The sequence below is a fragment of the Chiloscyllium punctatum genome, chromosome 10 (genome assembly GCF_047496795.1).
Source record: "Chiloscyllium punctatum isolate Juve2018m chromosome 10, sChiPun1.3, whole genome shotgun sequence".
In the NCBI taxonomy this organism is placed as follows: Eukaryota; Metazoa; Chordata; class Chondrichthyes; order Orectolobiformes; family Hemiscylliidae; genus Chiloscyllium; species Chiloscyllium punctatum.
In genome coordinates, this window is record NC_092748.1 from 87929707 (window position 1) to 87954775 (window position 25069).

General features: G+C 42.2%; 1 protein-coding gene across 1 annotated transcript in view; it reads right to left on the reverse strand.

Moving 5' to 3' along the window:
* Positions 1 to 25069, reverse strand: part of LOC140482363 (low-density lipoprotein receptor-related protein 1-like) — a 1932271-nt gene that overhangs the window by 988452 nt on the left and 918750 nt on the right. The gene's annotated exons all lie outside the window — the stretch shown is intronic.

A 25069-nucleotide genomic window follows, 5' to 3' on the forward strand; every position in this document is an offset into this window, starting at 1 on the left:
TGTTCTGAAGTATATACTTTCCCTTTACAAATTTCTGTGACCAAGGTCAAACACTTGAAATATTTAAACAATTATTCTTTTGGCACAATGATATAAAATGTGGACCATTGACTTTTGAATTCCACCATAACTTAATACTCAAGACTTTGATGAACTGAAATGTTGTTAAAACGGTACCACAAATACTGACTTTAATTGGTTACAATGCATCACATGACCCACACAATTTGGCAAAGTTTAATGGAACTAAAGACAGGTGAGACAAGTGGGATCCTGAACTGAAAATAACATTTTACTCCCCAAAGACAATTAAGCCAATCAGCATCTTCACTCTCCTGCCCACCTCCCCTCTACATTCTGTAACAAAAACAGAAATTGCTGGAAAAACGCAGGAGGTCTGGTCGCATCTGTGGAGAGAAAACAAAGTTGATATTTCCTGTCCAGTGACCTTTCTTCAGAATTACATTATGTCCCTGTTTAACATACGCACGCATGCACACACACACACACACACACACACACACACCAACAAACATCCTCAAAGCAAGTCAGCCTTGGGCGACATCAGCTGATGTGAGCAAGCCTGACCAGGGGAGACAAGCAAGGTTGAACTCAAAAAGGAGATCAACTTCAAAGGCCATCATTTTCCCATCCCATGTGTCTTTTTCCCATCCAAGCTCTTGGTACGAAGTGTCAGATGTGAACATTCTCCAAGTTGTGATGAAAGATCAGCAAGCTATAGCGCAAATAATACAAGTCACACTTTTGTATGTTGCAGCTTTCTTTATATTTAAGTATCAACCCAAATAGACCTGTGAGAGTCAGTAGCACAATAGTGGCAATCATGTTTATTTGGTAGCTGAAGTGAAGTAACAAACATTGATTGCACACAGGGCATCTGATGGAGATGTATGGCATCCAACTTCCTGTGTAACATTCCTTTTCAGTGGCAACCTGAAAATGCTAACTCACACTCAAAGGAGTATGAAGCATTGCATGAACTGTCAGGGAGAACAAATTGCCCTCTTGTGGCATTGGAGACAGGTTTTTGACCTGCCCATGGGTGCTAAACTCTATCCAGGCTGCTTTTGGTGGTTATTATGGCATCTTTTTCTTAAGGTAAACATTTAGGGAGGCATCATTAAAATGTGTTGCTTCTTTAACCCATACACGCACATGTAATGACCTGAGAAGAATCATGTCAGAAAGCCTACACTGCCCACAATAAGACATCCCTTCCAATTTTCTGCCTTCCTCCATACTTAGTCAAAAGAGAATACTATTTCTTCCATGGTCTCAATTCAAATGTTCCAACACAAGAACACCTAAAGGACTCTTATGCGTACATATTTTTAAAATCTTCACTAAGTAATGGACACTATTCCATCAGAGAGAGAGAGATAGAAGGTGTGTGTGTGTGTCTAAGTAAATAGGTTATAAAATCACTCTTGAGAAAATATTGTGATTGGCTCCTTCCTGCTACAGTAAAAACCGGTTCACAACTTTTAGTTGGACTGAAGTACAGCCTCCTGCTAAAAAAAGAACCTAGACTTTTGTTGCAGCCAAGCAAGAAGGTTGAAACGAAAGATGCCAGTTCAACCCTTCTCACCTGATTTTCAACATGCTCTACAGATCTTCAGTGACCTGTTGAGTATTTCTAGTATTGATTTTAGATTTCATGACACAATATTTTACTTCTGTTACTTTTACTTATGTGCTGTTATTAAACTGTGCTTAAAGATAATTTGCTTATCCTCATAGGAACATAAGAAAAGGAATAAACTGTTTGAGGTCTTGAACTACGCCATCATTCAATAATATCATTGCTACTTGGGCAACTGTTTAAGCTCCATTTAGCTATCTGTACTAAATAACCTTGATTCTTGTCTACCAACGGTTAATCCAACTCAACTTTGCATAAATTTTGTCAGCCCATGTGACCATTACTTCATACCGAGGCAGAGAAAAAACATTCAACACATCTTACCTTAAAAGGAAGACATGCTATTCCAAAACACATTCTCTATTTTGGGCTCAATGACAAGACATTCTCTCGATATCTACCCAATCAAATACAATCAAGTTCCTATACTTTTCTATAAAACACAGGAACAGACCATTCAGCCCATCAACTCTGCTTCATCTCAATAATCTGATTGCTGATCTGATAAAATTCAACTCCAGTATCTTGACTTTTCTTGAAAGCCTTTAATTCCCTTATTAATTAAAAAATCTATCTCAACCATCAATGTACTTAAGTATTTGGCTTTGGTAGCCCTCAGCGGTAAAGAATGTCACAGATGAGTGACCCTGTGAGAGAAGAAATTTCTCCTTATCTCTGTTCTACCTGGATGACAACTTCCTCTGAGATTTGCACTGTGGATGTAGGTTTGTTTGCTGATCTGGAATGTTCATTTTCAGATGATTCATTTCCTGTGGTGATGTAATTTCCTGTTCTTTTTCTCAGAGGGTGATAAATGGGATCAAAGTCAGTGTGTTTGTTGATAGTTTCGGGTGGAGTGCCATGTTTCTAGGATCATATTGACTTGGATCCCATTTACCAACCCTTGAGAAAAAAAAAACAGGAAATGACATCACCACAGGAAATGACATCACCAACCTAAGGAAACCTAAACATGTAAATAAAAAGTGGGCCATACCACCAATGCTTCACTAGAGACTCATTGATAATGTTGCTGAAAATGTGTTGCTGGAAAAGCGCAGCAGGTCAGGCAGCATCCAAGGAACAGGAGAATCGACATTTCAGGCATAAGCCCTTCTTCAGGAATGAGGACAGTGTGTCCAGCAGGCTAAGATAAAAGGTAGGGAGGAGGGACTTGGGGGAGGGGCGTGGGAAATGCAATAGGTGGAAGGAGGTCAAGGTGAGGGTGATAGGCCGGAGTGGGGGTGGGGGCGGAGAGGTCAGGAAGACGATTGCAGGTTAGGAAGGCGGTGCTGAGTTCGAGGTATTTGACTGAGACAAGATGGGGGGGGGGGGTGGAAATGAGGAAACTGGAGAAATCTGAGTTCATCCCTTGTGGTTGGAGGGTTCCTAGGCGGAAGATGAGGCGCTCTTCCTCCAGCCATCGTGTTGCTATGGTCTGGCAATGGAGGAGTCCAAGGACCTGCATGTCCTTGATGGAGTGGGAGGGGGAGTTGAAGTGTTGAGCCAACGGGTGGTTGGGTTGGTTGGTCCGGGTGTCCCAGAGGTGTTCTCTGAAACGTTCCGCAAGTAGGCGGCCTGTCTCCCCAATATAGAGGAGGCCACATCGGGTGCAGCGGATGCAACAAATGATGTGTGTGGAGGTGCATGTGAATTTGTGGTGGATATGGAAGGATCCCTTGGGGCCTTAGAGGGAAGTAAGGAGGGAGGTGTGGGCGCAAGTTTTGCATTTCTTGCGGTTGCAGTGGAAGGTGCCGGGAGTGGAGGTTGGGTTGGTGGAGGGTGTGGACCTGACGAGGGAGTCACGGAGGGAGTGGTCTTTTCGGAATGCTGATAGGGGAGGGGAGGGAAATATATCCTTGGTGGTGGGGTCCGTTTGGAGGTGGCGGAAATGACGGCGGATGAAATGCTGTATATGGAGGTTGGTGGGGTGGTAGGTGAGGACCAGAGGGGTTCTGTCCTGGTAGCAATTGGAGGGGCGGGGCTCAAGGACAGTGGAGCGGGAAGTGGAGGAGATGCGGTGGAGGGCATCGCCGATCACGTCTGGGGGGAAATTGCGGTCTTTGAAGAAGGAGGCCATCTGGGTTGTACGGTATTGGAACTGGTCCTCCTGGGAGCAGATGCGGTGGAGACAAAGGAATTGGGAATATGGGATGGTATTTTTACAGGAGGCAGGTTGGAGGAGGTGTAGTCTAGGTAGCTGTGGGAGTCAGTCAGTTTATAGTAAATGTCCGTGTTGATTCGGTTGCCCAAGATAGAAATGGAAAGGTCTAGGAAGGGGAGGGAGGAGTCTGAGACGATCCAGGTGAATTTGAGGTCGGGGTGGAAGGTGTTGGTAAAGTGGATGAATGTTCAACCTCCTCATGAGAGCACAAGGCAGCGCCGATACAGTTATCGATGTAGCGGAGGAAAAGGTGGGGGTGGGGGGGGGGGGTGGGGGTGGGGGGGGGGGGGGTGCCAGTGTAGCTGCGGAAGATGGACTGTTCCACGTATCCTACGAAGAGGCAGGCATAGCTGGGGCCCATGCGGGTGCCCATGGCTACTCCGGAACCGACTGACCCCGTTTCTCCTCATTGATAATGTTACCTAATATGATGATGAAACATCTGAAAACAAAGCTTCCACCTCAGCGAGCAAATACACATGTAGACCATCAACCTGAGGTATAAATCTTCTCAAAACTTGCAATTATGTTCTCTGCTTTTACATTTTGACACATTAAGTTTCAATAACATTACCTTTCATTGTGATAAATGCCAATCATCGTAGGCCAAATATGTTCAACCTTTCTTCATACGATAAGCCCTTCATCCTAAGAATGGATCAAGTGAACCTCTTTTTCGAACTAGTCCAGTACAATAATATGTTTTTCCAAATAAGTAGACCAAATGTGTATATAGTATTGCAACATGGTCTCACCAACGTCTAACTTTACTCCAGGAAAATGTCCTGATCATTGCATTACATTCCCCTTGTAATTATCCACAATATTCCACTTGCCTTTCTAATCACTTGCATATTAACTTTCTGTGATTCGTGTACCAGATCCCTCCGATCCGTCTCTCCCACTGAGTCCTGTAATCTCTCCATTATATTGCTTTGCTATTGTATTTTGTCACATTACTTCAATTCAAAGAAAAAGACTATGTGGAGTTTGACTGGAGGTTTGAAATGTATGTATGAAGCCAATTTTCTGTTTTAGGGAGTTAGATTTTAAATTGTATTAATTTCCAAGGAATGTTGGAACATCAAAGTGCCATTTTTGATGGGATAAGAATGAACAGTGAAATTTTAATAGCACAAAGAACATTACTGTCAACAGATATTAGTGCTCTGAAACCTTAAATTCCTCCTCCAATAAAGAAAACAACAGTTTGAGTTTCTCTGTACTTAAATGACCTGCTTGTGATATTGCAGTAATGTTCGGCTTTGAACTGTGCAATTTCTGATTATGTAGGTCATTTAGTAGACTGTTCCAAGAAAATGCCAAGAAAAAATATTTCTCTCATTTGTACATGATAAGGAGAAAATTGGGAGCTCAATCATTCTGGTTTCGCGGGTAACCTAGAATTTCACTGCACTGTCCTTTCAACATTCCTAAAGATTGAATAACTTGGATCTACTGCACGTTTCAATGCAGTGACATGCAAGTGGAGTAATGTTAACTTTTAACAATGATTTAAAGTAGGCGATTTTAAATTAGCAATTCATTATGCGCTGCAAGGACAGTAAAATGAAGTGTGTTATGTTAAAAGGCTGTTAAATCATGTGGTATGATCGGATGTTAGTAATTAGGGACTCCTCACTTGAAGTTGTGGTTTTCCTGAAAATCATGAATTTAAGTAAAACACTGGATTCCATGATCAACTTGTAGTTTGGTTCTGTAGAATTTCCATTACTAGAAAAAAAAATTCAAACATTGTACTCTTTAAATTGTAATATTTTACATTTTTAAATTCCTCCATGAATAAAATAAGTTTAAAAGTATGAAAGAAAAATGTAATTTAAAATCATAGAGTTATAGAGATGCTGACCAGACATCATAAAAAATTTCATCCAATTTGCCAGCACTTGGCACATATCCCTCTAAACTCTTCCAATTCATATAGCCTTCCAGATGCCTTTTAAATGTTGCAATTGTACCAGCCTCTGCCACTTCCTTGGGCAGCTCATTCCTTACACGCAACATCCTCTTCATGAAAAAGTTGCCTCTTAGGTCCTTTCTAAATCTTACACCTCTCACCTTAAACCTATGCCCTCTAGTTTTGGACTCTCCTACCCCAGGGAAAAAAAAACTTTGACTATTTATCCTATCCATGTCCCTCATGATTTTGTAAACCTCTATAAGGTCATCCCTTAGCCTCCAACGCTCCATGGAAAATAGCCCCAGCCTCCTTGGCCTCTCCCTATAGCTCAAATCTTCTAGCCCCGGCAACATCCTTGGAAATCTTTTCTGAAACCTTACAAGTTTCACAACATCCTTCCTATAGCAGTGAGATCAGAATTTCACACTGTATTCCACAAGGTGCACGGAAATGAGTCAGATGGTTCAGAAGTGTTATAGAAATGGTTCAGAAGTGTTGTAAGTATGTTTGCTTTACAAATTTTCTTCCCTTTCAATGTTCCTGGCTCCCCACTTCTCTGTCCTGAAGCCTTGCTTTTAGTAAAGACTTTGGAGAAGTGCACCAAGGCCATTCAATCATGAATGAAATGACATTAACATCAATCTTACAACAGTCAACAAAATTCCAAGCTTCATGAAAATAATTGACATTAAAGTGAAACAACATCACATCGGGTTTCTTTAAATGAGAACTTGCTGTATGTCATCAATCATGTCATATTGTTGTTAGAACATTGTCACTGGGACATGAGTGTGTACATTTTCAGAGAAGGTCTAACTTACTGTCTCCTATATACATTGTATTACACTGACTAAAGCCTGTTGCATGTTACTTTATTGTGTGCTCACCTGATTTTACTATAATTCAAAATTATTTCTATTATCACAAGTTAAAAATAACTAATTAAATTTACAAGGAGAAAGTGAGGACTGCAGATGCTGGAGATCAGAGATGAAAAATGTGTTGCTGGAAAAGCGCAGCAGGTCAGGCAGCATCAAAGGAGCAGGAGATTTGACGTTTCGGGCATAAGCCCTTCTTCAGGAATGAGGAGGGTGTGCCAAGCAGGCTAAGATGAAAGGTAGGGAGGAGGGACTAGGGGGAGGGGCGTTGGAAATGCGATAGGTGGAAGGAGGTTAAGGTGAGGATGATAGGCCGGAGAGGGGTCAGTGGTAGAGAGGTCGGGATGAAGATTGCAGGTCAAGAAGGCGGTGCTGAGTCTGACGGTTGGGACTGAGAAAAGGTGGGGGGAGGGGAAATGAGGAAGGTGGAGAAATCTGCGTTCATCCCTTGTGGTTGGAGGTTTCCTACGTGGAAGATGAGGTTCTCTTCCTCCAGGCGGCGTGTTGCCATGGTCTGGCGATGGAGGAGGCCAAGGACCTGCATGTCCTTGGCGGAGTGGGAGGGGGAGTTGAAGTGTTCAGCCACAGGGCGGTTGGGTTGGTTGGTCCGGGTGTCCCAGAGGTGTTCTCTGAAACATTCTGCAAGTAGGCAGCCTATCTTCCCAATGTATAGGAGGCCACGTCGGGTGCAGCGGATGCAATAAATGATGTGTGTGGAGGTGCAGGTGAATTTGTGATGGATGTGGAAGGATCCCTTGGGGTCTTGGAGGGAAGTGAGGGGGGAGGTGTGGGCGCAAGTTTTGCATTTCTTGCGGTTGCAGGGGAAGGTGCCGGGAGTGGAGGTTGGGTTGGTGGAGGGTGTGGACCTGACGAGGGAGTCGCGGAGGGAGTGGTCTTTCTGGAACACTGATAGGGGAGGAGAGGGAAATATATCCTTGGTGGTGGGGTCTGTTTGGAGGTGGTGGAAATGACGACAGATGAGACGATATATCTGGAGGTTGGTGGGGTGGTAGGTGAGGACCAGTGGGGTTCTGTCCTGGTGGCAATTGGAGGGGCAGGGTTCAAGGGCGGAGGAGCGGGAAGTGGAGGAGATGCAGTGGAGAGCATCATCAACTATGTCTGAGGGGAAATTGCGGTCTTTGAAGAAGGAGGCCATCTGGGTTGTTCGGTATTGAAATTGGTCCTCCTGGGATCAGATGTGGCGAAGGCGAAGGAACTGGGAATATGGGATAGTGTTTTTACAGGGGGCAGGGTGGGAGGAGGTGTAATCTAGGTAGCTGTGGGAGTCAGTCGGTTTATAATAGACGTCCGTGTTGAGTCAGTCGTCCGAGATAGAAATGGAGAGGTCTAGGAAGGGGAGGGAGGAGTCTGAGATGGTCCAGGTAAATTTGAGGTCGGGGTGGAAGGTTTTAATAAAGTGGATGAACTGTGCAACCTCCTCGTGGGAGCACGAGGTAGCACCGATACAGTCATCGATGTAGCGGAGGAAAAGGTGGGGGGTGGTGCCAGTGTAGCTGTGGAAGATGGACTGTTCCACATATCCAACGAAGAGGCTGGGGCCCATGCAGGTGCCCATGGCTACTCCTTTGGTTTGAAGGAAGTGGGAGGATTGGAAAGAGAAGTTGTTCAGAGTGAGGACCAGTTCAGTCAGTCGAAGGAGAGTGTCAGTGGAAGGGTACTGGTTGGTTCGGCGGGAAAGGAAGAAGCGCAGGGCTTTGAGGCCTTCGTGATGGGGGATGGAGGTGTATAGGGACTGGATGTCCATGGTGAAGATAAGGCGTTGGGGGCCAGGGAAGTGAAAATCACGGAGGAGGTGGAGGGCGTGGGTGGTGTCCCGAACATAGGTGGGGAGTTCTTGGACTAAGGGGGACAGGACCGTGTCGAGGTATGCAGAGTTGAGATCGGTGGGGCAGGAGCAGGCTGAGACAATGGGTCGGCTGGGGCAGTCAGGTTTGTGGATTTTGGGCAGGAGGTAGAAAGGGGTGGTGCGGGATTGTGGGACTATGAGGTTGGAGGCAGTGGATGGGAGATTAAATTTACACACTATATTAGAGGTTGACATCCCTCTGGCTTTCAAAATTTAATAAATTAAACTGTTTAAAATTCTTTTCATTTCTTTTGCTAAAATAGAAAAAAATTTTATTTGCTCCACTTCAGGAACAATACTTGTTATTGCAATTTTCCTGTACATGATATGAAAACTATAATTAGGCTATAGCTGCAAATGTTCTGCCAGGAAACAAAAGAAATGAATCTTCATAGATAATGAACACTGAACTGCAGTGACACAAACACAAAGGAAAATGTCATCATATAGCCACAGTCCGAAAGGACCACAGTTATCACTCTCAACTACAGAGGGTCAATTTGGCCACTCGTAGTTTGACAGGTGCTACTCCCTTTTAAAGTAAAGCAATAGCTCTTTTGGGACACTGAAGCAATATTGGCAAACTAAATGACATGTTGAGAAAACTGGCCAACTGAACAGCATGCTGGAAATTGGATCAGGCCAGACAGACAGGCGTGCATACAGGTTACCTTGAATCATTATATTGCATAAGTGTCAATGACACAGTGGAACTGAGATATTAAGTCTGGAAACTTGCAGCATTCAATGTCAAATTGAATCGAAAGCCATTCTCCTTGATTGATTATTGAATGGATTGTGGATGAGACACCGCAGCAAGGTTTCAGGTGAACCAATAGATCTGAATTTCAGTAAAATTGTCTTTGATACAGCTCTGCTCCTAGGATCAATTCTATCGGGCAAATTACAATCCCCAATACTGTCTTTTGTAATGCCCTTCCTGAGGTAGGAATTTAAATTAAATTATGCTAATTACATTGTTACATCAAACTACTGCTAAACCACTGTATTCAGAAATGACCCAGATAACTAGTTAAAAGAATACACTTAAACCAGAGGTCTCCAGAAAACACCAGGCTCAAGAAGCAGGAGTCTTGGGAGCAGGAAGAACAGTCTCAACACCAGTACGACCAGCTGTAATCAGGGTTGTATACACTTTTTAATAACGTGCATACCCAAAACGGATTTTAAACTAGTGTGTGGGCATAGACATTTGAAAACGGTAAGGTTACTTAGGTTATTAAAGGGAAAGACTGGTTTTATAATGCTTTAAGTGTATACCTTTGTTTCAAGATATAAAAACCACGTCTCATGGTAAACCATATCTCATTATTAGTGTAAATCAAGTCTCAGTAAGTTAGCAAGTACATTAGACCATATGAAAATGAAGCTTTCATCCACAAATTTAAGGCAAGTGGAGGAAATAGAATCTCCATGATATACTACTGTTGGTACAGAGATTAAATCTGTGCAATTGGCATTGTTCTCCATTACACTCTAATAATATCGTCCAAGAGTAAACCAAGCATGTCATGGAGGAAGAAGACACAAAGCCATGTAAAGAAAACTGGAGCATTGTAAGTAATTTAGGATTTTGCATTGTATAAAACTGCCAAAGTTACAAGGTGGGTGTTGCAAACTGCGTTGGTGCTGCGAAATTGATCCATGCCTTCAAAAAATAAGATTGGAACTCTGTAGAGTCTGATCTACAAAGTAAAACTAAGTTGAGTGTTTTCGGAAACAAGAAAGATGTCAGTCATAATCAGGGTGTGATCCAGTAACTTGTATCTACTATCGCTACCCCCCCACCTGTCACATTCTCCATCTTATATAATTTGGCACTGGCAAGCCTGAAGGAGTCTATTACTATCATCATTCATATTCAGACAAAAGGGATTCAGACACTGGAGGAGATACTTACCAGCATATATACATAAAAGTTTGGAGTAAAGATAGACCATTTGGCCCCTCTGCTTGTTCTGCCATTTGATAGAATCATGGATGATTTGACCATGGACTCTATTGTAATGATAGAGGCCATTGAATAAAGTCAGATAATGATGGCTTTTTTCTTCCTTTCCCAAGAATTGCCTACATCTGCCTCAAAAATACTCAATGACCTGCTCTACTGCACTTTTTGGAAAATAATTCTCTAGACTAACAATTCTCTGAGAGAAAATAGTCTCAGCATCTCTGTCTTAAGTTGGAGACCCTTATCTTTAAATTCTACCCTCAAATTCAACAAGGAAAGATCCCTTTCAACATCCCTTAAGACATTATATATTTCAATAAGATCATATCACATTCTAATGATCTCCAGCTGATATATACCCAAAATGACTTTAATTTGTGAGTCAATACTGAGACTATCAAAGCAGTTTGAATGAAAGGCAAGACAATTTCAGAGAAATGTAGTCTGGCATTGCTGGCAATGGAATGACGTACTTGGTTAAATGAGGAAGTCAAGACACAGTCACCAGCTGGACTAACGCAAGCACATTCACATTTAACTGTTGTGATGAGGAAGGCATATGTTCAAATACAACCAGTTGGAATAGGGAAGATGCATGCTCAGTTTGCAGACTAAGCAATGCACATGCATAATCACTAGTTGACATCAGGAAGGCACATACGTTGACAACCGAGAAAATTTGAATTCCTCAGTGTTTTAAAGAGTATGCAAGTATGACATTTAAACAAAATCACACAACAGCCATGAGGCACGAGATGTAGCTATGTATAGAGTTAAGAAAAAAGTGACAAAACAGTAAATTACAGTGGCTTAAAATCGATGTTTATCTATCTGCTGTGTCTGGACCATATGCTGGTGAATAGAAAAGTTTAGTTTAAACAAAATTGGCTTTGCTCAAGTAAAAGTAAGTCTTTCATTATTGAACAGGGAAAATAAAACAGAGTGTTTGAAAATGTTTCTGACTGTGGAATTGAAGGCTCAACATCTTATTCCAGAACAACACATTTTATTGGACTGGGTTCTCAACAAAGTCCTGCTGCAATATCAAACAAGTGCAGACATCACTGAAATAAGTTAAAAATCACACAACACCAGGTTATAGTCCAACAGGTTTAATTGGAAGCACACTAGCTTTCGGAGCGACGCTCCTCCAATCACCTGATGAAGGAGCGTCGCTCCGAAAGCTAGTGTGCTTCCAATTAAACCTGTTGGACTATAACCTGGTGTTGTGTGATTTTTAACTTTGTACACCCCAGTCTAACACCGGCATCTCCAAATCATGAAATAAGTTAATAAGTGTCCTACCCTTGATCCAGGCAAGTTTTGAGAAATTTATGTCCATGTTCACTAAAAGATCATGTCCAAAAATGACCAAGCAAATCACATCAGGAACATTATTGAAGTGACCTTCACTAATACTTGAAGACATTCTATCTCCAACAAGTATCTGATTGTTTAATTCAGGTTTCTGTCTACTCTTCAGCCATGGTTTTGGCAGTTTCAGCAAGGACTTGTTTACAGAGTATATTTACGGAAGTCAGAAACATTTTTAAACTTTTTATTTTATTTTCCCTGTTCAATAATGAGTGCTTAATCTTTACTTTAACAAAGCCAATTTTGTTTAAACTAAACTTTTCTATTCACCAAAACAAATTGTCATACTTTTAGCTACTGATTGCAGAATCAAATCATTCATTTTGAAAGTCGAAACGTTTTAAAAAGTTAACTGATAACTGGCTTTACAAACAGCTTTATTTTAGAAGTTGATTTGGTCCTGGATTTCAGGGGTTTAAGGTCTAATTTGTTTAGTTTTCAGCAGTTAAATGTGATGGATTTAATTGTTCCATATGTGGAACATATGCGATTCAATATTCCATATGCTTGTTTAAAATTAGAGCATTATTTTGTAATGGTTAAGTTATCCAGATGATAAAATACCTTCAAAGGGGAATTAAAAGGAAGAAGGGCAGTAATTGAATCAGGATGGAGGGAGAACTGCAGATGCTGGAGATCAGGGTCGAGTGTGTGTTGCTGGGAAAGCACAGCAGGTCAGGCAGCATCCGAGGAGCAGGAAAATGAGGCTTCTGGGCCGGGGGCTTAGAGATAAATGGGAGAGGGGTGGAGTTGGAGGTAAGGTAGCTGAGAAAGCGATAGGTGGATGAAGGTGGTAGGTCAGAGGGCGGAGTGATGGACAGGTCAGGAGGGCAGTACCAAGTTGAAGGCTTGGGACTGGGATAATGTGGGGGGAGGAGAAATGAGGAAGCTGTTGAAATCCATATTTATTCCATGTGGTTGCAGAGTCCCAATGTTGAAAATAAGGCATTCTTCTTCCAGGCGTCGGGTAGTTAGGGTTTGGCGATGGAGGAGGCCTGGGACCTGCATGTCTAGAAGAAGTGGGAGGGGGAGTTGAAATGTTTCAGCCACAGGGCGTTAGGATTGGTGGGTGTGAGTGTTTCAGCCACGGGGCGGTGGGGTTGGTGAGTATGGGTGTTTCAGTCATGGGGCGGTGGGGTTGGTGGGTTTGGGTGTTTCAACCATGGGGCGATGGAATTGGTGGTAGCTGATGTTTCAGCCATGGTGCAGTGGGGTTGGTGGGTGTGGGTGTTTCAACCATGGGCGGTGAGGTTAGTGGGTGTGGGTGTTTCAGCCACAGGGCGGTGGGGTTGGTTGGTTCAGGTATTTCATCCACAGGGCAGTGGGGTAGGTGGGTTTAGGTGTTTCAGCCACAGGGTGGTGGGGTTGGTGGGTTTGGGTGTTTCAGCCATGGGGCGGTGGGGTTAGTGGGTGCTGATGTTTCAGCCATGGGGCAGTGAAGTTGGTGGATTTGGGTGTTTCAGACACAGGACGGTGGGGTTGGTGAGTGAGGGTGTTTCAGCCACAGGGCGGTGGGGTTGGTGGGTTTGGGTGCTTCAGCCACAGGACGATGGAGTTGGTGGGTTTGGGTGTTTCGGTCATGGGGCGATGGGGTTGGTGGGTTTGGGTGCTTCAGCCATGGGGCGATGGGGTTGGTGGGTGCTGATGTTTCAGCCATGGCGTAGTGGGGTTGGTGGGTTTGGGTGTTTCAGCCACGGGGCGGAGGGGTTGGTGGGTGCTGATGTTTCAGCCATGGGGTAGTGGGGTTGGTGGGTTCGGTGGGTTTGGGTATTTCAGCCACGGGGCGGAGGGGTTGGTGGGTGCTGATGTTTCAGCCATGGGGTAGTGGGGTTGGTGGGTTCGGTGGGTTTGGGTATTTCAGCCACACGGCGGTGGGGTTGGTGGGTTTGGGTGTTTCAGCCACAGGGCGGTGGGGTTGGTGGGTTCGGGTGTTTCAGCCACACGGCGGTGGGGTTGGTGGGTGCAGATGTTTCAGCACATTATCCCAGTGTCAAGCCTTCAACTCAGCATCTCCCTCTGACCTTTCACCTTCTCCATCACCTTCATCAACCTATCACTGTCTCATCTACCAGCACCCCCCAACCCCATCCCCCTCTCATTTATCTCTCAGCCCCGACTCACAAGCCTCATTCCTGATGACGGGCTTATGCCTGAAACGTCGATTCTCCTGCTCCTCGGTTGCTGCCTAATCTGTCGTGCTTTCCCAACAACACGCTCCTCGACAGTAATTGAATCAGTAATGATGTTATATTTCTTTGACAAAAAAAGTTAAAAGGAAACAGAAGTAATGAACACAAAAATTTGGCAGTATTTGATTTTTACCTGTATTTTCAGCAAGTCAAATCAATACCATTAACACAAATTAATTTTTTTGTGCTTTTAATAATGAAGCATTTCTCGGGAATTAAAATGTCTCCATTCTGCAATTCAACAGACACTGGCAGGGCACATTTAATGGAACAACGCTCCCCAACTGCTTTATGCTATGTTTTATGCATATCCTGCTGCGAGTATCCATAACAAAAACAGAAATTGCTGGAAAAACTCAGCAGTGTTTGCAGCATTTGTACAGAGAAATTAAAGTTAATATTTTAGGTTGGCTCATCCTTCCTCAGAATTGCAAGTGTTCTTCTCCTTTGTATCTCTGAGTTGTGGGTGTGTACGCATATACTCTTACTTGGATGTCAATACTCTAGCCTCTAGCAAAACTTGTTCATTCTTATCCTAAAATAAGTCTCTCTTTTATCAGTGCTGTAACTTGTATTTATACCTATACATTACAGGTCTACTATTTAGCTCTTTTCTCTTCTGGACAATGTCTAAAACCTCTGTCTTTATTTCTTTCTCTACTCTGAAATCTTCTTTTGACTTTAAATGATCACCATCAATTACACCATTATTTGCATATTTCATTATACTGCACATACGCTAATCCAACGTAAACTTTTTAACCCTATCCCAGAACCTCAATAAGTATGAAATTGTGTATTTCCTACCACAGCTGCTCCTTTTATGTCAATGTCTAATTTTAGTTATAAAAACAGAAGTTACTGGAAAAGCTCAGCAGGTCTGGCAGCAATTGTAAAGAGAAATCAGAATTAACGTTTCGGGTCAGGTGATCCTTCCTCTGAACAATTTACAACATCTGCAGTTCTTTTGCTTTTCATCTAATTTTAGTTAGTTGATAGTGTTGTTGATTAATTTAATAATTTTGTTAAATTATCTTGGTCAGGCACAGACACCTAAAATGAAGCAGCACAGTTGGTATACACTGTCCAGCACTCAACTGCAGGAAGTTAGTTTCTGACTCACCCCAAACGGTTTGATGCTTTTTAGGTTTCACATCTGAGACACTTCCTATCGGTGAGACTGCAGACTTTCAAATCTTGAGAGTGTCATATCTGACCAAGATCTGAGAAAGTTGTAGCAGGGTCAAAAAAAACGCCATCATTGCACATCTACTTTCAAATTATGTGACATGCTCCTTGAGGTTCAAAGGCAAAGATTCTATTAAATAGGAAATGGATCAGTGGACATACTTGCAATAGCTACCAATTTAACACGTCCTCTTCAAAAAGAGAAAGTAGCAGTTGCATCTGTTATATTAAACTTTGAGGTGAGCTGGAGCTGTCTGAAGGTCACTTTAAGTGACAGATGGCTGATAATCTTGTACCGAGTCTCCCTGGCCTCCCCTATCTGACAGCACCAGATTTGTCACTTAATTGGAATAGAACAGGTTGTTCAAACTTTTTTTGGTGACTGGCAAAATTTAACTGTGTGTCTCTCCTACTCAAATAGAGCTGTCAATAAAACACGCACTCAAAGAAAAGCCACAAGATGTTCTGTTCAGCTTTCAAATGAATAGCATGAAATCATTCTCAGATATTGCACCAGACATAACATCTATATTTCAGGACAGTTACAGCAAAAGAATTGGGTTGTTCACTGTGAGTGAACACTGCTTTCAAATTCTATATGCGCAATACTAGCAAGGAAGAATCTGTGGTACCATATACCATTCCACCACCTTCTCAAGAACGATTAGGGTAAGGGAATAAATGCTGGCCAGCTAGTGACATCCACATCCAATTAGTGAATTAAAAGAAACAAAGCCATAGGCAAAAAAAAGTCTTAAACTTTGACATAGAAACTATTGTTATGCCATCCATATTCTTACCACTTAATCTAAAATCTCAACATCTTTTATCCCCCAGCACTATACACTCCACCTTCCCCCTCTCCCGATCTACTGTCCCCTCTACACTTCATGTCAGCTCTGGTGAAGAGTCATCTAGATTCAAAACATTAGCTTGCTCTCTCTCCATGGTGCTGCCTGACCCATTGTGATCTCTAGCATTTGTTGATTTCAGTACTGATTCCAGCCTCTGCAGTAACTTGCTCATACCTCAAGAGCCAAATTGGATTGACCCAGAAAATAAACATCATAATGATGTCCATCAACGTACTGCAGACATCAAGTCAAATTATTGTTTCCTGTTCATTGTAATGATTAGTATTTATAGACAATTACACAATATTGTCCATTAGTTGAACACAGGATATCCAACATAATCATTTGATCATATTACATAAGCAATTCAGTTCCCTCTTAAATATTACGTGTGTGACTATTCAAGTGGCTGACATCATTCAGAGTAGTGCAAAGAGTGATGGATGATGCAGGAAAGATTGTGAGCCAAGATTTTGTGACAGTGCCCTGAAGATTTTTGTGAAGGTGTTAAGAAGCAGAATTATTCTCCATTGGCAAGGGTCCAGGAGATCTTCCCTATAGACAGACAGAAAATAGCAGATAACCCTGGGGATAAATACAAATCTAATCCCAAGGGCCTGAATGAAGTGCCGCATGGAAGTTAATAATCTCACATGAGTCAGCATGGTCCGTGAATACACCTCAAATGTCATATGCTAGCAACTGCTTTACCAACTGCAGCCACTTCTCAAAACACCATCACCTCATTGTTCACCTGCCAACATTTCCCATGAATCAGGACATATGAACAAAAGGAGAAAGTGAGGTTGGCAGATGCCAGCGATCAGAGTCGAAGAGTGTGGTGCTGGAAAAGCACAGCCAGTCAGGCAGCATCCAAGGAGCAGGAGAGCATAAGCCCTTCATCAGGAATTCTTGTGCTTTTCCAGCACCACATTCTTCATAGTAACACGAGTATGCTTCACTTCACCCTTTCATATTCAGACCTGTTGCAAGTCTCACACTCACATTTCACTTCTTCCTGCTCTGGTTCCAGCTGATGATAATACTGAACAAATCAGATCCAAGAGTGAGACTTGATTTGGAAGACCATAAATTTTACATTACTTTGTGCTTACTATGTAAGTCAGTCACTGAACATATTCAAAAATGTACATGTTCAACATACTTTTAACCCAAGTTTATAACATAGAACATAGCGCAGTAAAGGCCCTTTGGCCCTCGATGTTGCTCCGACCAGTCATACCAATCTGAAGCCCACCTAACCTACACTATTCCATGTACGTCCATATGCATGTCCATTGACGACTTAAATGCACTTAAAGTTTGCGAATCTACTACCATTGCAGGCAAAGCATTCCATACCCTTACTACTCTTTGAGTAAAGAAACTACCTCTGACACCTGTCCTATATCTATCACCCCTCAATTTAAAGCTATGCCCCCTTGTGCTCATTGTCACCAGACTTGGAAAAAGGCTCTCCCTGTCCACCCTATCTAACCCTCTGATTATCTTATATGTCTCTATTAAGTCACCTCTTAACCTTCTCTCCAACGAAAACAGCCTCAAGTCCCTCAGCCTTTCCTCGCAAGACCTCCCCTCCATACCAGGCAACATCCTAGTAAATCTCCTCTGCACATAAAAGATGAGAAAAACACAATCTACATTGGCAATATATGAGAACAATTGGCATAAACTATGTAGAGACAGCAGAAAGGAAGATTGAACAACAAAAACCTTACAGACACTTGATGTTCAATGAAGAATGACTCCTATCTCCATAATAAAGATTCTTGTTCAGTTAGTATGACTAGTTATTTTCTTTTCAGCAGATTTGTGTTTTCACTTGATACTGTTTTCTTCAATTAATCTCTCTTCACAAGACCCTTAAATAAACTGCAAACTCCCTTATTACATTACATAGGATCCCTAACCTGATGTCTTCTAACAGCCTTGCAGGATAGCTTCCTCTCTAACAGCTCCACAGCCTTCTATTCATGGCTTTCTTCTGAGCAACTCGAGACATTGCTTCAACCTTGACAGCTTTAAAGATGAATAATAACAGCTCTGCTGTTAAGGATCTCTTCTCTCTGAAACTCATCTTCTCTTTGAATGAGCTTGCTTTACTCTGAATGAATCTTTTCCGAGATTCTCGTTTTTTCTCTCTCTGGGTTATAAGAATTGAAGTTAGAAAATATACCATCAATTATCTTCTTCGGTAGCTTGTTGTTCATCGAAAAAAACACGACCTTGTGGAAATACTATTTTCTTAATTCACTGTTCAAAATGAATTTCTGACATATACAGAGCTGAAAATCAAAATCCATAGTTCCTTCACTTTAAATGCTCATCAAATACCATGACTACTAATAATGACAATATTAATAATATTTTATCAGTCTTCAGCACATTACACAGACTGCAGCTATTGAATCATGATATCTAATAACAGGCAGCATCTCTGGACTCTTCATTTGCTTTCATAGACCTTACTCACTTTGAGTTGAAAAGTGTGGCACTGGGAAAGCACAGCAGGTCAGGCAGTATCCAAGAAGCAGGAGAGTTGACATTTCAGGAATAAGCTCTTCATCAGGAATGCCAACATTCTCCACTCCTCAAATGCTGCCTGACCTGCTGTGCTTTTCCAGCACCACACTTTTCAACTCTAATCTCCAGAATCTGCAGTCCTCACTTTCTCTTACTCACGTTGAGCCTTTTTGTGCATTGCCCACTCAGCCAGCGATAACAAAGCTCATATTACTATTGTCTTGCAGTGTCATTTAACGCAGCAACAAAGCTAAGAAGATTGCCATTAGTGTCAGCAGGTCTCAGTGCAGTCAAGGGAGATAGCCTTTGTTCATGAGATCCTAGCACATTAAGCCAAGGCAAGCCTTTTATTCCAGTCCAGGAACTGTTTGGGGTAGTCAGAGTTAGGATCATCTGCTCATAAGGGGTGAGAAGACAAAAGATGAACAGCACTCCACTCATCTTATCTGTTTGTGCCCTATTGAGAGTTGTTTCGCTTGTGGACTCAAAGAGGCAGGGATTACAGTGGATTAAATTGGCTGGTGCAGTTTGGTCACATTGGTGCGGGTGGGGAGGTCGACCAGGTGAGTCAGTGGGTAGCACAGCATTAGTGGTGCTCCAGGTGAGGGTGAGAGGAAGTGAGTGGGGATACTGCTGACTGCAATAATGAGAGTGGCAGAGCATGACCTTGGTGGGATCTGGGTCTAATGGTCAAGGTAGAATAAGGGTAACGTAATAGAGAGAAGGTGGTGGCACTTCTGCTGCTGGAGTAAGGAAGGACCTTCTTTGATCAGTGCTGCACATTCCACCACATGGCTGAGAATATTCTCAATGCTGGAGAATCAGAGTCGATGAAATGTGGCACTGGAAAATGTACAGCAGGTCAGGTAACATCCGAAGAGCAGGAGAGTTGAAGTTTCAGACAGGACCCTTCGCCAGGACTGGGTGCAAACCTTCAGACAAGGATGGCATGGTCCAGTGTTGGAGCCTCCACTCTTAGTTCTGGGGAAAAGGAAGTCCAATCAGTGTAACACCTTGTCCAGCAGGAGCTCTAGATCCATGCCCACAAGTGGAGTGTTGATTTCCCCTTCCTGCCATACAGGGGCAGCTCTGGACTGACAGTAGTTGCACAAGAGGCTTTTGAAAATGGCACGAGTACATCAGCTGGCAGCCAATTCTGGGATCTCAAGTGAATGGTGAGTTGTTCTGCAAAGTCTGCATGGTAAGATGGGGCAGAAACTGGACTTCATATTTACCATAGGGACTGAAATGCCAAGAAATGCACCAAGTTTGGTAAGATATGATGAGAAGTTGAGAGTGTAGTGCTGGAAAAGCACAGCAGGTCAGGCAGCATCTGAGGAGGAGGAGAATCAACATTTCGGGTTTAAGCCCTTCATCAGGAATGTGGAAATGCTATTTTCTTAACTCACTGTTCAAAATGAATTTCTGATTTATACAGAACTGAAAATCAAAATCCATAGTTCCCTCACTTTAAATACTCATCAAATGCCTTGACTACATTCCTGATGAAGGGCTTATGCCTGACACGATGATTCTCCTGCTTCTCGGATGCTGCCTGACCTGTAGTGCTTTTTTCAGCACTGCACTCTTGACTCTGATCTCCAGCATCTGCAGTCCTCACATTCTCCAAGATGTGGTGAGAAACGTTTGGCCTCATTCCATCAAACTCAATGTCAAACACTTAGTCAAAAACTCTAGGATTCAGCCTAAAGTCCTCAATCTGGCAGTCAGCAGCAAAGTGAAGGTGCATATTGTTGACTACATTTAAAACTTTCCTAATAGCCCTGGATCTGTTCACTCTTCATTCACACTCACCTCACCAAAGTTTACCATGATCATGAGCTATTCACTAAAGTTGATCAATCAGAAGCATTATTTTGATTAAATGGAGCCGTAAAAACACATTTATCAATATGAGGTCTGACCGAAGGATGTTTTCAGACAGATTGAAGTGTCATTTGCAAAGGTTGTATTTACATGCAAACAAACCTAATCTTTAAAATTGTTGGAATGGATGTTTTTCACTGCATGCTGAGATAGCTGGCCACTAAATAATCTGGGTAGTTGAGATTCCCGACTACTGTCAGTGCTGATGGGTAATTAGTTGCTGCTCTAATGTGTCTGATATAAAGTCATAGGGATGCAAAGCTTGGAAACAGACCCTTTGGTCCAACTCCTCCATGTCAACCAGATATCCTAAATTAATCCAGTCTCATTTGCCAGCACTTGGCCCATATCCCTCTAAACCCTTCCTATTCATATACCCATCCAGATGCCTTTTAAATGTTGTAATTGTACCAGCCTCCACCACTTCCTTTGGCAGCTCAGTTCATACACACAAGTCTCTGCATGAAAAAGTTGCTCCTTAGGTCTCTTTTAAATCTTTCCCCTCTCACCTAAAACATATGCCCTCTAGTTTTGGACTCCGTTAGCCTAGGGAAAAGACTTTGAACCCTCTAACCCTGGCAACAGCCTTATAAATCTTTTCTAAATCCTTTCAAGTTTAACAACAGCTTTTTTACAGCAAGTGGACAATTAAAATCTCCCGTTTAACCTTGCAGTTCATGGAGAAGATAGAGAACCTAAGTATAAAATCAATGGGCAGAGAAGGGTGTCACGGAAATCATCGTGTTCCAGCCAACACTAAGACAACTTTAAAAAGCTGGACACCCATTGCTTCCAGTTGTCCTTGATAAAGGGTAGATTAAAGAAATGAAGTCTGAAGTTCAGTTTTATCCCAAAAATATAAAAAGCATTGCAATTACAGAACAGAGACCTCTGACCTTGATTAGTTCGGTCAACTCAAAGAAAACACAAAAGAAGCAATTAATGTTTCATTCACGCAACTTGCAGTTCACTAAATGAAGTTACTTGTGTTGGAAAGGATGGCAGAGAAGGGTGGATAAATTGAAAGGCTAAAGCAAGATAAGGGTGATAAATGTATCTATAATGACAGTACTAAGAGGTTATTGCAAAATTGCCTAGGTTTCTGTGACCAGCACTGGGAAACAGCACACATTAAGCCACCTCAAGATTTACAATTTTGTTAAGCCAGAAAACAAAGCAATTCCACAGTTCCCAACAAAGATCTGTTTGCATATCCATTAATTTCCAACTATTCATTGTTTATCTGCTTTCTTATTGTGCTTGATCCCACATGGCCCATTCCTACCTTGCTAATGAACTATTTAGCCTACTGAAAGATTTATTTCAATTCTTTCTCGGACTAATTTCTGGCTGTTTTGCTTAAAGTGAGTAAAGCATGTTAATAAAACATCTGAGTTGAGAAATAATAGGCAACGCTGTCACTTGATAGATATCTGGAACTTGCCCTTTACTTGAGTTTCTTAATTATCAATAATATTGACAACCCCCAAGTCAGGTTTTGTAAATACACTCGTGTAGAAAATAAACAGTTTAGTATTGATCACACAATTATACATTTTAATGTGAAACATTGCAGTTATTTTTCAGCTGTTACACTTTAAATATTCAATACTTATAACATTGCTTAATCAGAATGAGTAATGAATGACAATAGTACTATTAACATTGCATCACAAATGCATGAACAGAACCATCGGTCTAAACAGTCATTCAAAAACAACTTGATTAAAAATAAAACCTTATTCAAATATCATAATTACTGAATCATACAAACATTGATTCCTTTCATTTAAAAATATATATGACTAAGTAACTAAGCTCACCATCCATTTGATGGTGGTACCAAGAACACCTGCTTCATTGAATCAATTTTGGATTTGAAGCTCAGCTATACATTCATGTTGACATTATGGATAGGGTGAATAGTCAGGGTTTTTTTCCTAGGGTGGGGGAGTCCAATATTCAAAAACACAGGTTTAACGTGAAATGAGAAAGATTTAAAAAGGACCTGAAAGGTAACAGAGTATAGTGCACATACAGAATGAGCTGCCAGAGAATCTGTCAAGCTGGTAAAATTACAGCATTTAAAGGCATCTCATTAGGCATATGATAGGAAAGGTTTAGATATGGGGCAAATGCTGATAAATAGGACTAGGTTACATTAGGATGTCTGATTGGCACAGACGAGTTTGACAGAAGAGCCTGTTTCCATGCTGTGTGACTCTATGTAGGACTGGAGCCCCAAAATTCAGACTCTTTCTTCAATACAATACTGAAGCTTTGCAGCTTTATTGAAGATGTGATCTCTTAGACAGTGAGGACCTATTCACCTACAGTGGGGTTATAAATGATTCTATGATACTATTTCAAGCAGCAGGGGACCTTGCCAGGTGAACTGTCCAACATACAAGTTGACATAAGTAGGAAAGATGTGTTTGGTAGGCTAGAGGTTATAAAGGTGGACAAATCCCTAGGACCGGATGGGATCTATCCCACGTTGCTGAGGGAGATGAGAGAGGATATAGCTGGGGCCCTGACAGATATCTTTGTAGCATCCTTAAACACAGGTGAGGTGCCAGAGGACTGCAAGGTTGCTCATATTGTCCCCCTATACAAGAAGGGTAGTAGGGATATTCTGGGTAACTACAAACCAGTGAGCCTGACATCAGTGGTGGGATGCTGGAGAAGGTACTGAGGGATAGGATCTATTTATATTGAGAAAAGAATGGGCTTATCAGTGATAGGCAACATGGTTTTGTGCGGGGGAGATCGTGCCTTACCAACTCAATAGAGTTCTTTGAGGAAGTGACCAAGTTGATAGATGAAATAAGGGCTATTGATGTTGGTGGAGTAGCAGAAAGCAAAGGGACTGTCAAAGAATATAGCAGGATATTGATAGACTGGCGAGTTGGATGGAAAAGTGGCAGATGGAGTTCAATCCAGACAAATGTGAGGTGATGCATTTAGGCAAGTCTAATTCGAGAGCCTTGGGAAAAGTTGATGGGCAGAGAGATCTGGGAGTGCAGGTCCATTGTACCCTGAAGGTTGCTGTACAGGTGGATAGAGTGGTCAAGAAGGCATATAGTATGCTTGTCTTCATTGGACGGGGTATTGAGTATAAGAGCTGGCAAGTCATGTTAAAATTGTACAAGACATTGTATTGGCCGCATATAGAATACTGTCTACAGTTCTGGTCGCCACATTACCAAAAGGATGTGGACGCTTTGGAGAGGGTGCAGAGAAGGTTTACGAGGATGTTGTCTGGTATGGAAGGTGCTAGCTATGAAGAGAGGTTGGGTTTGTTTTCATTAGAAAAAAGGAGATTGAGAGGGGACCTGATTGAGATTTACAAAATCATGAAGGGTATAGACAGGGTGGATAGAGACAAGCTTTTTTTCCCAGGGTGAAGGATTCAGTACGAGAGGTCATGCTTTCAAGGTGAGAGGTGAAAAGTTTAAGGGGATACAGGCGGCAAGAAGGTGGTGGCCGTTTGGAACGCGTTGCCAGCAGAGGTGGTGGGGGCAGGCATGGTGGATTCATTTAAGATGCGTCTGGACAGATGCATGAGTAGGTGGGGAGCAGATGCTTAGGAATTGGGCGACAGTAGACTTGGATTGACTCAGGCTTGGAGAGCCGAAGGGCCAGTCCCTGGGTTGTAAATCTTCTTTGTTCTTTGTATATATCACTCAATTAACATTACCAAAAAAAAAGTTATTATATGAGCATCGCTGTTGAGGCCAACTTTGTTGTCCATAAAACTGCTGAAGTTCATGTGGTGTAGATTAGAGTGGTGCTGGAAAAGCACAGTAGATCAGGCAGCATCCAAGGAGCAGGAAAATTGACATTTCAGGCAAAAACCCTTCATCAGGAATCTGCTTCTTGGATGCTGCCTGATCTGCTGCACTTTTCCAGCACCATTCTAATCTTGATTCTTATCTCCAGCATTTGCAGTGTCCACTTCTGCCTCATGTGGTGTAGGTTCACTTATAGGGAGGGATTTCCAGGATTTTGGTGCAATGACAGTGAAATAACAATGGTATAATTCTCCTTGGAGCAGAGACAACAAAGGTGTTGAAAGTTTGAAGTGTTGAAAATTATGAACAATGTTGACAGGGTAAAGAAGTTTATTCTGATTCTACTAGCTGGTATGTCAATAACTAGCGGTCACAATGTCACGATTGTCAGCAAGAGTTTGGAGTGAGGCGAGGGAAAATTCTTTATCCAGAGAGCTGTTAGGATCTGGAATGCTCTTCTGAGAGTGATGGAAGCAGATTTCATAGGAGGTGTCAAAAGAGAGCCAGATACATATTTGAACGTGATATCTTCAGAGGGCTGTGGCAATTGGCTTGGAGAAAGGTACTAGCTGGGTAGCTCTTTCAGGAGCCGGTACAGATGGGTCGAATGGCCTCCTTCTACACTATCAAATTCTATGTTTTTATAGTTTCAAGTCAGAAAGATGTACAGCTTGGTGAGAAACTTGAAGGTGATTTTGTTCTCATGAATTTCATTCTATGAGTTGGGAGATCACGGATGGAAAAATATTGTCAAAGAAAACTTGACCCAGTGCA